This window comes from Agelaius phoeniceus, chromosome 4, assembly GCF_051311805.1.
Source record: "Agelaius phoeniceus isolate bAgePho1 chromosome 4, bAgePho1.hap1, whole genome shotgun sequence".
Classification (NCBI taxonomy): Eukaryota; Metazoa; Chordata; class Aves; order Passeriformes; family Icteridae; genus Agelaius; species Agelaius phoeniceus.
The window spans coordinates 47,958,758-47,973,781 of NC_135268.1; the positions used below are offsets into that span (position 1 = coordinate 47,958,758).

General features: G+C 38.7%; 1 long non-coding RNA gene and 1 other non-coding gene across 3 annotated transcripts; both read right to left on the reverse strand.

Annotated features, from left to right (window-relative positions):
- Window positions 1-3,967: 3,967 nt before the first annotated feature.
- Window positions 3,968-8,715, reverse strand: LOC129120673 (uncharacterized). 2 transcript variants are annotated; one of them, XR_013182115.1, is made up of 4 exons: window positions 8,567-8,715; window positions 8,105-8,267; window positions 7,170-7,281; window positions 3,968-6,297 (listed from the first exon to the last, which is right to left on the reverse strand). It is a non-coding gene; the product is annotated as an uncharacterized LOC129120673 (long non-coding RNA). The 2 variants fall into 2 exon arrangements; XR_013182116.1 differs by having other exon boundaries at window positions 8,562-8,649.
- On the reverse strand, window positions 6,911-7,029 carry LOC129121081 (small nucleolar RNA SNORA26). Its single transcript, XR_008534365.2, has one exon. It is a non-coding gene; the product is annotated as a small nucleolar RNA SNORA26 (small nucleolar RNA).
- Window positions 8,716-15,024: the final 6,309 nt, after the last annotated feature.

The window sequence follows — 15,024 nt, forward strand, 5'->3', positions numbered from 1 at the left end:
AAACATATATAAACTATCAAACAATCCAACTGAATAAAAACAAAGACACTTAAATCACAGTCTAGAACTACTTTCATGAATCTGATTACAAATTGCACAGCATTTTTTCTTTCTGTGCTCACACAAACATACAGGACATTAAATAACCTTCTTAAGGTAGACTCACTAATAATACAATTGCTCCGAACAAAAACAAAAATTAGTGTAATGGAAATAAGTGCAGAAGTCATAATGGAAGGGTGGATCAATTACATGGAAGAATAAAGATTGTAATTCTTAAAGTGAAATGTAAAGTGAATACATGAGAAAATGTGTGAGTCAGGCTAGAAAATTATGACACCCTGCTGAACAAGATCAGAGATGAGTTCAGGCTAACAGCATGAAAATTAGTAAAAAATGGTATAAATAACCCAGTTTTATATAACCCCAGGTCTGGGCACCTGGCAGCACAGCACTGAGCAGGAATGGTGAGGTGAGCTACTGAGATAAGAAAAAGGCAAGACTGAGGACAGAACCTCAAATCTTCTTAGACATTAGGTTATGAAAACCTCAGACAGATAACAAGGGCTTGTGGAGATGAGGGGTGGCCTGACTCTGCTGAGGTAAACGAGCAGGATTTAATTGAATTTTGGTGAAACTGACTGAAGTTCTGCTCTACATTTGTGTTAGTTCTCTTACAGGTCCTAGTGACCTCCAACTAAGTGTGCATACCTTACTTTTTGGAAGATTTCAAGCCAGACTCTAGCAGCCTTTTCAAATTAAAATTGATAAATCTAAAGCCAGAGAGAGCTGAGAGAGCAGCTCTTCCATCATGCTACAGTTTACATGGAATGACATCTTCATTTAATAAGAAAATACAACAATTTTCTTTAAAACCCCACACCATTAAACAGTGGTCTCCTATCTATATTTTCTTCCTCATAAATCAGGTCCTGTCCAAGGGTCACATGAGAGCTGTTACTAACTTCATAACAGCTGCTGGTTCTGCTTACAGTTCCTGAGGTGCCAGCAGCACAATAATTGAGTGTTGTGAAGCAGTTTGAGATATGTGGGACATACAGGAGGGTGTATAACATATTCACTATTTTTCTTCATCATTTAATTTCATACCTAAAATCTATATCAAATTATGGAGAGAGAGCTCTCATCTGATAACTGAATCTGCATTTAGCTGTCATAATTCTAGTTAAAAAGGAAGACCATCAACCCCTCTCTAACAGCATAAATACACACACTCAAATTCTCAAGGCTTTATGGTGAATTCTTGGCATGCTTTCTTTTCCCTAGTAATTTCCAAAGAAAATGAGCAAGAAGTTCAAGAGAAGAGTTTATAAAATTGTGGACTACACAGTATTTAGTGCATGAGCTAACTTAATTACAGAAGTATGCAGAAAAAAAGTCATGGTATGTCAGGGCATACCAGCAACTCTAAAAAGCTTGTGCCACACTTGACCTGAAATCAGTACCTTCAGTCTGGGTATGTGGAAGAGAACACATTATTTCTGGAAAAAAACTGCATCCTTCTCTATGCTGTACTTGGCATTTATTTCTTCTAGTCAGTTTACCAGTAAAGCATGTTGTGTGTATGTTATGTTTACACTTAGAGGAACAAAATCCTGAAGTGATGAGCATAATAGGATCCATTACTAAAATCCTGAGAACATTACAGTTGGCAATCTTTTTGAGTAGCTTGCTAAGATTTTTTTTTTTCTGCAGAGCTATCGATTTTCTTTCATTTTCCTGAACTGGGAGTCTTCGCTTAGAAGTAGCAAGTCTGAAAAGCACATTGAATCATAGGCCACATACCATTTCTGCTTTAGTGCACAATATACCTCTGAGAAAGAAATAAAATGACCTCACTTGCTACCATGTTAAATAAATTAGAGCTCTGCATGACCTGTTGTCTCCAAACCCAGGCAGTGTGAAAAGCAGGAACCCCTAGCATTTTTTCCTTCCCTGGTTTTATGTACACTGCTGTTTCTAGACCTCTGCCTATTTCCAGTTACTCCTGCTCGTACATTTAATAAAGTGTATTTGTTGAAATACGTGGCCTATGATTCAGTGTGCTTTTATTTATTTATTAGAATGTGTGATCAATTAAATAACTTTATGTCTTACAATAAACACACACAGTACAATCTGAAGATGACAAGTCATTGTTAACAGCTTCTATACTTTTTTAACTGAAAAAGTACGAGTATTCTGAGTTTTACAGCGTTCATTATTTATGCATTGAGTCAAAGCTGTAGAATTTTATTATCAAAGCATAGGAGGAAACCTCTAAGCTTTACATCAAAGTCCACTGAACAGAAAAAGTCCTCTCTGCAGCAACACATGTCAGGCCACCTTTACCAAGGTAAGCAAAAGTATTGATGTGTGGAAAAATCCAATGAGATTTGCATCTGAAACCCAAAGTAGAATGTTTTAAGAAAATGTGGTTTATATAGATCCGAGATGTAACAAGCATTAACAGGATTTTTACATGCTGTAAACTCGAGTGTGGTAAGAAATGTCTGCCTGCATTGACCCAAACCAAAATGCACGGGATGCACGCACATTGTTTCTTTGATTCAAGTGCATTCAGCCAGCACTCTCACCCTCTCTGCATGAACTGAAGGATCTTGGATACAACTGGAGCATTATGAGAAAGCATGAAGAAAAGTAAGGAAGATGCAGTCAACTAACCATCAACTCAGAAGAATAGCTAGGACAGCAAGTAGCCATTGTTACTTGAGTATTACCTCCAAGCTTCCCACTGAATATCAGTGAGGCTGATTTGTTAATGTGAGGCCACAAAGAGTCATAAAGCTTATTCTAGGATGAATTAATACCTGCATCCAAACTTCAGATTATCAAAAACAATGCACAACATACCCCTGAGATTGCAAATCTCTGTTACTAAGCAGAAGTCACACAAGCTCTGATATTGACCAGCTCCTCAGAGTGAGGATATCCTTCCTCATTGTTGCAGAGTACCAGACTTTCAAGGTGGTCTCCCAAGAAAACAAAACCAAAAAAACCAACTACAAAATCAATGAAAAAAAGCTTTTTTTTGCCTTGCCAGATCCTTGCACAGAATATAACACAATGTTGCTTCCTGTAGCCCTGTGGATAAAAAACTGTCCAAGGCTAAGCACATTATTCCATAATTATATTCTTCAGGGTTTGTTTTTTTTTCATTCCTTTGATCATTGTGTCTCATCAATTGTAACTACTTACTGAAAGGAAGTGAAATAGGAAATATCATGCTTTTCAATTGTCTGTGAGAACAGGAATAAACACATAGGTAAGTAAATATTTCCCCTTTTGTTTGACAGTCCCCAGTCTTGATGAACAGATTAACCTTCTTGCAGACTTAGTCAAAGAAAACCCAAAGCAGTATTCCTACATTTGCTATCAATAGCCAGAATTTATTTTCCCCAAATCTCTCATATAATCCCTGTTGTACAAAGCATACATACAAAAATGTATAAAATGACCAAGTATGGTTTCATGTCATTTAGCCTATAACAAGGCTGTAAGCCAACTTGGTAGCCCTGGTCTATTCTCAGGCAAACCTGGCTATTTTTCTCCCATTAGTCTTCCATTTTCCAATGAGTAACAAAAGGGAGAATTGTAAATGTTATCACTCCACGTAGAGCATAGCATTCATCAAACCAACCAGGTTTCTTGGTGAACTGCACAGCCCCAAGCACACTGTCCCCCTAGGTGGTGGTCGGGGTGAATGAGCTCATTTACACCAATGAAGTTACTGGATTTAGACCCTAGATTAATACTAATCCCTTTGTTTTGCTTCACTGCTTTAATGTGATATATCATAAATGTATTTAGGTGGGTGATGCCTGAACTGACATATTTGTATTCCCAAAAGCCTGTAGATGGAATAGGAGCAAGCCATACTTGATTGAGGAGAGATTTCTTATAAATACTCATGAGAAGTCACAGAATAAAGTACTCTCAAGCAACCTATCATTCTAATGAATGTTTATTCAAAGTGAGCTTCCAGCATAGAGCAATGGCCCCAACTTAATGATTACAAACAGCTAAATGTGAAAAGAGATAAGGCTTATAAATATATGAAATAATTTGATACTTTAGTTGCAAATATAATCTCTGCTTTGATTTTGCATTAACCAGATCAGTTTTAAAAGAATGCCTTAGGTTTGCCTAGTTATTTGAAGAACAAGATTGTTGAAACTAAGTGTTCACCACGCAGTCTCAAGTAGATTTATTTCATTATTGAGCTCTCTCTAGATGTACTAAACCCAGTAAACTTACTCTATTTATGCTGTGTGAAATCAGAATAGTAGATCATGTCTAGAATGGACTCTCATTTCATTAGCCTTTCAAACCAGATGTCTCATAAAAAGAGAACAGCTAAGGCTGGACCTCGCATGCAGCTATGCCACTTAGTGGCATGTGGGTATTTCATCAAAAGGAGCAGCAAATTATGACTTCATTAACAGTGATTCTTTGGGAAGCTTTTATACCATAGTGCCAATATACTGTGCAAGCCACTAACTGAAAAATTTATCTTCTGCATCAGACATACTGACACAAAAAAAATTTTTTAGTTGTCAGTAATAGAAAGAGGTAGATCCTAGAACACTTGTAATTAAACTTCTTGAAACTTTTAAGAAAGGGGAAAAAAAGTGGGAAGTAGACAGCAATGAAACCACTAAAAAAAACCCACAAAAACATTCAGAACTAACCCTGGCTGCAGACCCCAACATATCTTGATTCAGACAAGATCCTTGTGGACAGAGCAGCATATGGAATTTAATGCCATTTATTGCATGATAAATTAATCTGGAAATGAAAACTCCAACCTTAATTCTAAGATAGCTTCTAATCCCTTCAGAAATTCTGGAAGGGTAGACAGCTCACTGAAAACATCATGCCAAACTGTCAAATGTAAACAAGCTTACTGGTTAAGGAAAACAGGAGTAAACATTCAGAAATCAGTCTGTACTGAATATCATCAATTAACACTGAATCTAAGAAAGGCAAATCAGAAATCTTGCTCAAGGCAGACATAAAATCACAACTCCATAACACAAGACTGACTAGACCAAAAATTAATCCTTAAGCATGGCCACAGAAGACAAAGGTCTATACAACCGACAAGACTTATATGATACATTGTTTCTTGTAAGAGGAAATGGACACTTGTCAAGTTTAATATTGTGAAACGAACGTACTTCTGTATACCCTTTAAATTTAGTTTTGTCTTTTAATAAAACAAGCAGACTTAGGTGAGCCTAGAAGGCCACAGATCATTACTCAACCCTTTTAGTGTATGTTTAAGCAAAGGTAAAAAGAAACACTTCCTGTCCAGATGGGGGTTTAATTATGACCACATATGTGTAAATACATTTGTTCCTAAATCCACACCAACTCAGTCTCCTAAATAGGCAGTGGTGAGCACATGACAGCCACTTCTACTCAATATCCTTGCTTGTGCATTCTAGGAAAGCACTGGCTTTAACAGGATGCACAAAATTACTTAAAGACCTACCTTCAAGATAAATGTTTTCAGTAGTAAGACATAAGCTACTGAAAAGCATATACAAGCTTTTAATTGCTCAACAACAATGATCCTGTTTTTTAAGGACATTCTCACTGATAGTGCTTTACATGGAATATTGCAACATTTTCCTTGTTAATTTAAAGTTGGCAAGGAATTGGATTCTTGGTAACTTGTTCTTTTCAGTTTGAGATAATTCTTTTGTAGAGAACATGCAAACACATACAGGGTAATGAAATAACTTAGAAGTTAGCTGATTGATCTGTGCTTTTGCATTACAAAATACTTCAAAATACTCAAATACCAAGAATAAAAGTTTAAGAGGGCCTTTTCAATGGATTTGTAAATTTAAGATTAAGGTAATTAAGTTTGAATATGGCAAGAATGTTTCATGGATGTAAACACTTTTGTGCTGTTACAGAAACAAAGTCTTCATGCAGAAAATACCTTAAGAAGAAACCTTCAAAACACAGTTTTGGTAGCATACTCTTATTTTAATAATTACTCATAATTTATTTCAATTAATCCACAACCACAGTCAAATTACAGCAGTTTTTGTTAAGAAACCTGTTTCAACAAATGGAGAGATGCCTGTTTCAACATGATCATTGAAGACATATCATTTAAGCCATTGCTTGTCCCAATTCTACTTCCAAGATGATACTTAGAGGTGACAACTGGAATCATCTTGTATGAAGTCAAAAATCATCCACTCAGGAAATCATAAACTGATGTTTAATGTCAGTTCCTGGCACATGTTGTCTTCATCCCTGTAAAGAAGTTCTATTTAAGTTGCAGTCAGCATTATGCACACATAAAACAGGTAACTGCCCCAAGGTTGAGCTACATGAACCTTCTACATGACACTAACCTTAGGTCAGAGCCATTTCTCAAATGAAATGACTTGGCTTGTACAGGATGGGATTTGCATTTCCCATACCATTAGTATGGATTCCATGCCAGAGTACCAGCTATATTAGAATAAGCAGACCCAGTAACTATAATTGACTTTCCTGTGATATTTTTGCTATTTGTTTTTGGCTAAATCTATATAAAGTTTTAGCAGTTACCACACAAGTTTTTCACCAGTCAAAGCTATTTTGCTTTGTCTTCTAGCAAGGAGTAAATTAAACTCCTTCAGGAATAGAAGACAATGGAGTCACTATTATCTGATAATCCTTTTCACAATTACATACCTGGAGACCAAACAATTTACGAGAAACTCTTTACTCAAGACATTAATCACACAGGTTCACAAAGCACAAAGATTTGAGAAATCTGTGATATTAAGATCAGATATCATAACAAGAGGACAGTTCAAAATCTTTCTACAAACTATTAATAAAGTTGATTAGCAGCTTCCTAAGTTCAGCAGCTATACAAATGTGTTCCTCTTAAACATGATCCAAAGAAGAGTTTTAGCCTCACCTCTGGGTTTGCAAGAGAACTTTTATACCCCTCAGTGTTGGCCACTTAAGACACTGCCAGACTTAAGAGGGCAAAGCATAAAAGGGGAGTAGATTTTAGTATGTTATAGTGTTTTCTTATCAACTAGGATGATCTGAATTTACTATTTGTGTAAGAGATACTATAATTTGCTTGAAATACCATTGGCAATTGTCATTAGACAGAGCAAACTTACCTTACAGTAGAAGGCATTATTTATTCCTAAGAAGTCCTGAGCATTGCTTCACATTTAGGTGTGTTTACCCATGTCTAAAACATTTCAAGCATGAGGTTGCTATGTGAGGCCTCTAAAGAACACACAGAAAATTGTAAAATTATAATTAATACTGTTGAACTAAAGTTAAAACTCTAAAGTTTATTCTACAGAGTTCTACTATGTTGTTAAACATTTAAAAATTAATTTTCTGTGGAGTTGCAAAAGTCATTTTTAAGAAGTTTATTTTTAAATCAAAACCTAGAGCAAATGGCAATTACTGGTTTAATCTGTTGATAAGGCATGTTCATTAGCCCAGTTACACTACATAGAACATACCTTTCAAACATTTTTAAAAATATACTTTTAATCATAAACAATGGAATGTTTATTAAGCCTAAATTACTTTCAGTGCTGACACTACCGAGGTAAACTATGAACCTGTGGATTTGGCTTGAATCTTTGCCAGATAATTCATTGCTACCTTGTGCCTACTCACAGATAGATATAAACACACACCTTGTTACAACTTATAAAGCACTCAACAGTATCAAATGATACTGTTACAGGTGGACTAGAATACTTCAGGGAAAGCACAAGACAGAGGGGGTTATTTCTTTGTTTGAACAATTATTGAGCCCATTTAAACCCAAGCCCTAAGTGCCTACAGTCTAAACATCACAGGTTACAATTGCAATTTTCTTGATGCGGCCTATTAAAAAACTAAATAAACGCAGTGATTCCGATTTAAGGTTTTTGCAGCTCAATAGCTGCGACTTAAAACACAGAAGAGTGCAAATGTAGACAGTTATTTTGACTCAGAGACACAGGGCAGCACCCTATATATATATCTGTTTTTTTAAAAAACTCCCAGGATTCAAAGCCCTCCACTTCGGAAGCCCGAAGCCTTTTCTTACCAGCCCCAGGCTGTAGCAGGAGCGCTGAGCTCGCTGTGTCCCTCACCCATAGGCGTCCCAAGGCGTGAGCGTGGGCCGCCAGCGCTGGCCCTGTCCGGGCCTGCCGCGCCGGGCCTCCTGCACATCGGGGGCATTGAAGGGCTCGCCGCTTCCTCGGGACACACTGCGGAGGGAGAAAGGCATCAGCCGGGCAGCAAGGGGACCGCGAGGGGGGAAGTGGAGGGACATGGACCATTTGTGCCTCACGACAGGATGCAGGGCGGAGAGAAGGGCTCCGCACTGGGTTTTAGTGAGGGAAAGCTTCTCTATCCCCCTGTGTTGACTCCCCGGAGCACCGCCAAGCTCCGAGAGGGCAAGATGTGAAGGGAAAACCACACAGGTGTGTCCCACCTCCCCCAGGCCCAAAGCCCGTCCGTGCGGAGGGTAGGCGGTTTCCCCTGAGAGCGGCCGCATTCACCTTACCGCGCCCACAGCCGGCGGACAGAAGGACAGAGCAGCGCCGCGCCGGCCATTAAATACTGCCGCGCGCTCCCGCGAGACCCACGCGGCTCCGGCCGCCGCTGCCTATTGGCGAGGACAGCGCGCGTGACCTCGCGTGGGGCGGGACGGGGCGCGCGGCCGAGCCGCGCTGAGGCGAAGGGCCCGGGCGCTGCTGCCGAGCCGTGCCATGGCCGCGTCTGAGGGGCCGGCCTGGCTGCTCAGCTGAGCTTCCTGCGGCGGCCCCCATGGGTCAGATCAAGGCTTTTGCGGGGGTATGCTAGTCCGTTCCTCCCCGGGCCGAGTTCTGGGTGCCCGGAGATGTTTAACGCCGGGAAACAAAAGTGTCTTCGGTGCGAAGTGGCAGCTGTGTAGCGGGTTTGAGGCACTAAATACCGCTGATCTCTGTCTAAACTCCTGTCTAAGCCCTGCTTAGGAGGCTTAGGAGCTGTCTGCGAGGATGGTGAGGTAAAGCCCCGAGCCTCGCTAATGCCCTGGCGATGCCATGCGGCTCTGCCGGGCTGTGCGCCAGGCGTGACGCGGTGGCAGCAGGCCTGTCCTGCGAGCCAGCCCTCAGCACGGTGCCGAGCTCTGCTGCTCTTCTGCCCCAGATAAAATGGGCCGCCCGTCTGGGGATGTTACTAAGAGATTTGCAGTGAGTACGAGCAGATTAGCATAAACAGGGAATTAGTAGTTTGTAGGACAGAGACTTCACGAAGCTGGTAGGTAGGAATCACAATATATCATAGAATGTACTGAGGTGGAAGGCACCCATCAGGATCTTCAAGTCCAACCCTTGGCCTTGCACAGGACACCGCAAGAATCACACCCTGTGTCTGAAAGCATTGTCCAAACTGAATTGAATGGAAGTCCCTGCTTCTCAAATAGGTGTGTATATTGCTGATAATTCATACCTTCCTGTCTCAGTGAGAAACAATATGTCCTGGCTCACCCCGAGTTACTACCTGCACAGCACCTGTAAAGTGTGTGGAAAGAAAATAACGAGTTGGCCCACTATGTCTAATCCGAAGCCTGCATTTAAATCACTCTCAACAGAGCTAAACCAATCTCATGTAGCCTAAAACAAATAGTCATATAGTTGCAATCAAGGGATGATTCTAGGAATTGTTTCTTTCTACTTTTAGTTACCTCTTCTAATCCTTGACACTCAAAACATTGTTGCAGATTAATGCTGCGACAGTTTATTGCCTGTACATCCACATTCAAAACCTGTTTTAGGACTGCAGGTAAATCAGTCTCTGGAGATAAATTTGTGAGACATGTAGTTTTAAGTTATTTCAAGTGGGCTCATTTGCAATGACTATTTTCTACAGTCAAAAAGATGAAGTGGCATTCAACCTTTAAATTTTTAGCACTTATGCCAGTGGGATTTATGTCAAGTTTGCTTTCTTCTTTTCCAGTACAGAATGTAAACTGGCACTTCTGTTACACAGAAAACCAGCAATCCACAGCAAACCAGTGATCAGTATCCATCCTAGTTGAGCATTTTAATAATTTGCATAATCCTACACCTTTTTCTTGCCCCTTACAAGCTTTCTTCTGTTTTCCCCATACAAAGTTTGTATTGTTTGCCTTCTCTCTGGCTCCATGAAACTTTTATGTCTGATAGTAGCACAACTTCAAGAGAAGAAATGCAGAGTCTACCTGACTTGCCTGTCCTTTTCCAAAACTTCTCTATGGAATAAAATAATTGTCCTTTAATAAATTAGGATCAGATGTGGATTTGAGCCTCTTTACTTGCAGGTTAGTTCTCCCATTTCCCGTTAAAGTACCGTAACCACTAAGTTGCTGCCTACAAGGCTGCAGGCAGATCTGCTGTTTCCATGTGTGTGGGATGTAACTTTTATCTGAAGGAACTTCTCAGCTGGGCACTGAGTCTGCCCACAACTTGGGTTCTTTGGGGACTTGAGGGAAAGACCACAATATTGGTGGATCTGGGTACAGGTTAATTTTAACTAACTGGGAGAAATACAGGCCTGGTCATGAGCAGAATTTGTAGGAAATCCAGTTATCATGGGGGCATTTTGAAATTTATTAAGTGGCAGCAGGGTGTCTTATTTTGTAGATTAGTGTTGAGCTTTTTAATGAGGTGGGTGAGCTGAACTAATTTGTTCAAATCTTGAAGAGTGATGTTCTGATTAGCCAAGTCTCTCTTTGTCACATGCAAGAATTAAGTCTCAAAGTCTCTGATGCTTTGATGCTTCTCACAGAAGAAAGACTCTTGAAAACAACTTAACAACATCAGGAGTTTACCACAATGTGCAATTGTCATTAACATTTCACTTCAATTTTACTGTCTTTCTCCACACTGATATGAAGGAAATCAATCAAGTAAAACCTCATTGTTACTGTCAGTCTTTGCAGGTGGATTACCTGCAAAGTAGTATTAGTATTCAGTAGCATTAAATAGTTGTCAGGTTTGAAATCTTAGAATGTAAAAGCCTTTTATTTATATTTATATATATATGTGTGTGTGTGTGTGTGTGTGTGGTTAAAATTGGTTAAAACTTTGAGATGTAATGTAATAAAAGTGTAATTTAATTTGTGCACAATTTAATAAAATGTAAAGGCTATTTTAAATTCATGCTGAAAATAGACTAAATGCCAGTCTTATCTGTCCTTTGGGTTTTTTTTGTCCTCAGAATGTTTGTGAGTTAAAATTGAAGCCTGTAAAAGAGAATAAAAATGATATATACAATCTTTGGAGAAGAGGAAGGCAAGCCAGAATCATTATTTCCTTTTCAGAGGCAGAAATATCAATATATTTCTGTAAAAACTTCAGTTTTCTGTTATTTTTGCTCAGTGATTCTCTTTTTGTTTGATAAATTACTTCCATGGTTAAAATTTTTGGTTATCTCTTTCCAGCTAATACGTACGATTAGAATTTAAATAGTGTTTTGCCACCTGAAAACACATTTTGTATAGGTAAGAAAAATGCCAGTAAAGTTTTCTTGTGAGCTCCCTTGCTGAATAATATACCTGATGAAGAGGCCATTCTTCAAGACTCTTCCTTCTGGAAAGGTGGGAATATTTTTCCTTGAGTAGTGAGTGTGAGGAAGGTTAGTATTACTTACAGAACACTGAAGTTCTATTATAGTCACTGTTCCAAGGTCTTAACACAGTGTATTTGAAACTCAAGTGGAAGGAAAAGGGCAGGAGTAAGGTTTGATGAGATAATCACAGCTCTAGGCCATGATTGACTTGGACTGACTGCAGAGGCTTTGACAGCCTCTTCATAGAATAGAATGTAATGGCTTTCACTAGAGAACTCTTAGACCCCTTGTATCTACTCAGCCAGCTTTTGGTACCTCAACATCAATGTACTTGCTTCTGTCTTGTTCTGCTGTCTTTGGGCTTCCAGGTGTGGTGTGTGGCCAAAAAAAAGATGACGTCAGATGCTGTTGCAGTGTGGCAGGGTGGTAGAAATGCTGCAACCTTCTTTGACATGTCTCCTTCAGAAGCTGCTCAGAGTGAGGCCTCAAGAGCAGCCATTTCAAGCCCATACACACACACACACCACAGATAGCTCAGCAGAGGAAAGACAGGGAGGGTCTGTGCATGGTATATTCCAGCAAGGGTTTATTGCAGCCACCCTGCCAAAGGGACCAGAGACAAAAGACAGAACCATGTGGCCTGCACGACTTCAGTGTGGGGTCAGTGACCTGAGGGCACAGCAAAGGACAAAGGGCAGCACCCTGAGCGGGGATGAGGGAGGAGTAATTGGGGTGGGCAGTGTCAGCTGGCCAATGGGGGAGGCAACCTAATGTGGATTGGCAGGAGTGCTGCAGAGCATCATGGCTTAAGTCCTCTCTGTCTGCTGAGGTGGAGAAAACTTTATGATGTATTCTTCCAAGGCAAGGCCCTAGGGATGTCCCTGAGGGGGAGGAGTCAGAGGATTCCACAAGATGCTATAAAGGTGTTTTGTTTTCTTCTGTAAAGTAATAATTTCTGAAGAAAATGAAGAGATGGTATTCTCTACTTGCCAACTAGTAAAATGCTCAAACTAGCAAAAGATAGACAAGATTCAGGGATCAATTTAATGCAGTTTTATTTCCATGCTTTGTCTTTAGAATCCTGACAAGTCATACTATCACCAAAACATGAAGTTTTACAGTATTTTGAATCAAGAGAAATAATTTCTCAGATAATTTGAAAATGTTGGGTAGGGGTTGCTTTGAAGATGACAGTCTTAAAGAAAAATAGTAATTCCAAAGTTGGGTTGATATTTTGGTTTTAGACTCTCCACATTTTCTATGGATTTCCATGAATTGTTCATGGACTGCAACTCACTCTTGCCACTAGAATTTCAGGTGCAGATGGAGTGGTTTCATGGACCTGCTATGAGCCATGTGCCACAGATTCAATGCATAGGATGCAAGCTGGTATTTGGCATTATACTAAAGCCACCAGTCTGTTCTGGAATGAGGCCAAGCTTCATGGAAAATCCTGATTTCTCATTCTTGTGTCTACACATTTGCCATTTTGTTAAAGATATTTTGCTATTTTTTGGTAGAACATAATTTAATATTAGATACAAAAAATTTTTAAAATTGTAAAATTCTAAACCTACATTGTCAGCACTGTAATATTTCAGACATCTGAATTCTCCTATAATTATTATATATTTTCCATGCTTTCAGGAAGCCTTAGTATTGTTTTAACTCCCTTTTCCATTAAAATGACCTTTTAATTGGTTGGAAATATATCCTAAATTTGATCTGTTCCAAACATTTGTTCAGCAAAACTGACTGATGATTACCCACTTCTGGACCCAAGTTTATTACAAGAAAAACATAAATGAGCCCTCTGTGGAATTTTACAAGATTTCTGGAGAGGAAATGCAATATCCTCTTTGTAGCACAGAATGAACAAGATATTCTATCTCAGATTTGCTACCAACTCTCCTGTGTTAACTTTGGACAAGTCACTTCATTTCTGCTGGCAATTTTCTTGCTTTGTAAAAGAAGCTAATATTAACTTGCCACCAAATAATTTGACAACTTTGAGTGAATGCTTGCAAAATACTCTGAAAAGTCTGATGGAAAATGTTATGGAAATCCATGCCTCTGCTAGCCAAAGAGAATATTTACAATAGGTCCATATTTTATGTAGTGAAATAGAAATGTTCAAGTGTAAAACCAGATGAGACCAAGACAGATCTAAAATTAAATGCAGGAGGTATTTTTTGACCTTTCAACAGAAATTATATAAGCACTCTTAGGTTATAAATAGTCCTTTGTTTTCCTTCTCTTTGTCTAACACTCAGAAGAAACACAGGGTTGGTTGTTTGTTGTAAGGAGATAGGGCAATGCTTTGGAGTGGAAACAATTGTGCACTGTTCTTTATTTATACAATTCCTATAAAGTTTGTAACTGGTATCTGTTGCATTGCTTAACACTTTTTTATCTTCAAACAGCTACAGGAATAAAGTTTCTATTCTTGAAAATGACAACAGCAGAAGAAAACAAAAACAGACACTAGTCCATTTCCAGCAGGAAAGTTTCTTTCTTCTTTCCTGTTTTGATATGTCTGAAGAGCAAAAGAGACAGTGCTAGACTATTTTCAAACTGACACAAATACACTTGTATATTATTCTCTATATTTATTATTTATCTTCAGAAAAAAAGACAAGAAAAGTGTCCACCTTTAAATGAAAGTATTTATATTAGCATTAAGGAATACGATACTGAATTCTTCACAGAATGATGTGTGTGCGTATTTACAAATATTCCCTTGAACAACCAGTAAGTGGTTAATCAGTAGCAATTTAATTTTGTGTCAAAAAGGTTTAACGAAAAGAAACAACAGAAAACGCACCCTGAAGTCAAGTAATTGGCATTTAAGAAAAAAAGAAGTATGGAAATACCACTTTTTTCTCTTTTGTCTTCACACTTTCTATGATTTCTCTGGGGTTTGTATTATGGAAGTAATATTATTGACATTAAAATATACATTAAGCAAATAGCTTTATTAGATACTGCATTTTGTGTCATTTAAATTTTTAATCACCTTTCAAATCCATTTGTTTGTTCCATAACTTTTCACTGATAGCAATTATGATTCTCCACAGTAAATTGGAATAAGCAGGCTGCAGCAAAGAATACATGATTAGGCTTGTGTAATAACAGGCATCAGTTTAAAAACCAGGGATGGTGCAGTACTGTCCAGTCTCTGCAGGCTACTTAGAAATGCACTGGAAACTAATCAGACCTTGATTGCTTCAGTCCTGGCATGTTGGCTTAACTCCCATTTTCCCTGGTTATGTTGAGAAAACCTGTCATATTATTGTAATCCAGTCCTCTGAGTTTAAGCAAATTAAACACTTGGGATCAAATTCACACATAATGTAAGAGCATGAACTTAATAGAATTATACCAAAGATAATTTTTTTTCTCAGTGATGTTATTTAATGGCTCTTTTGC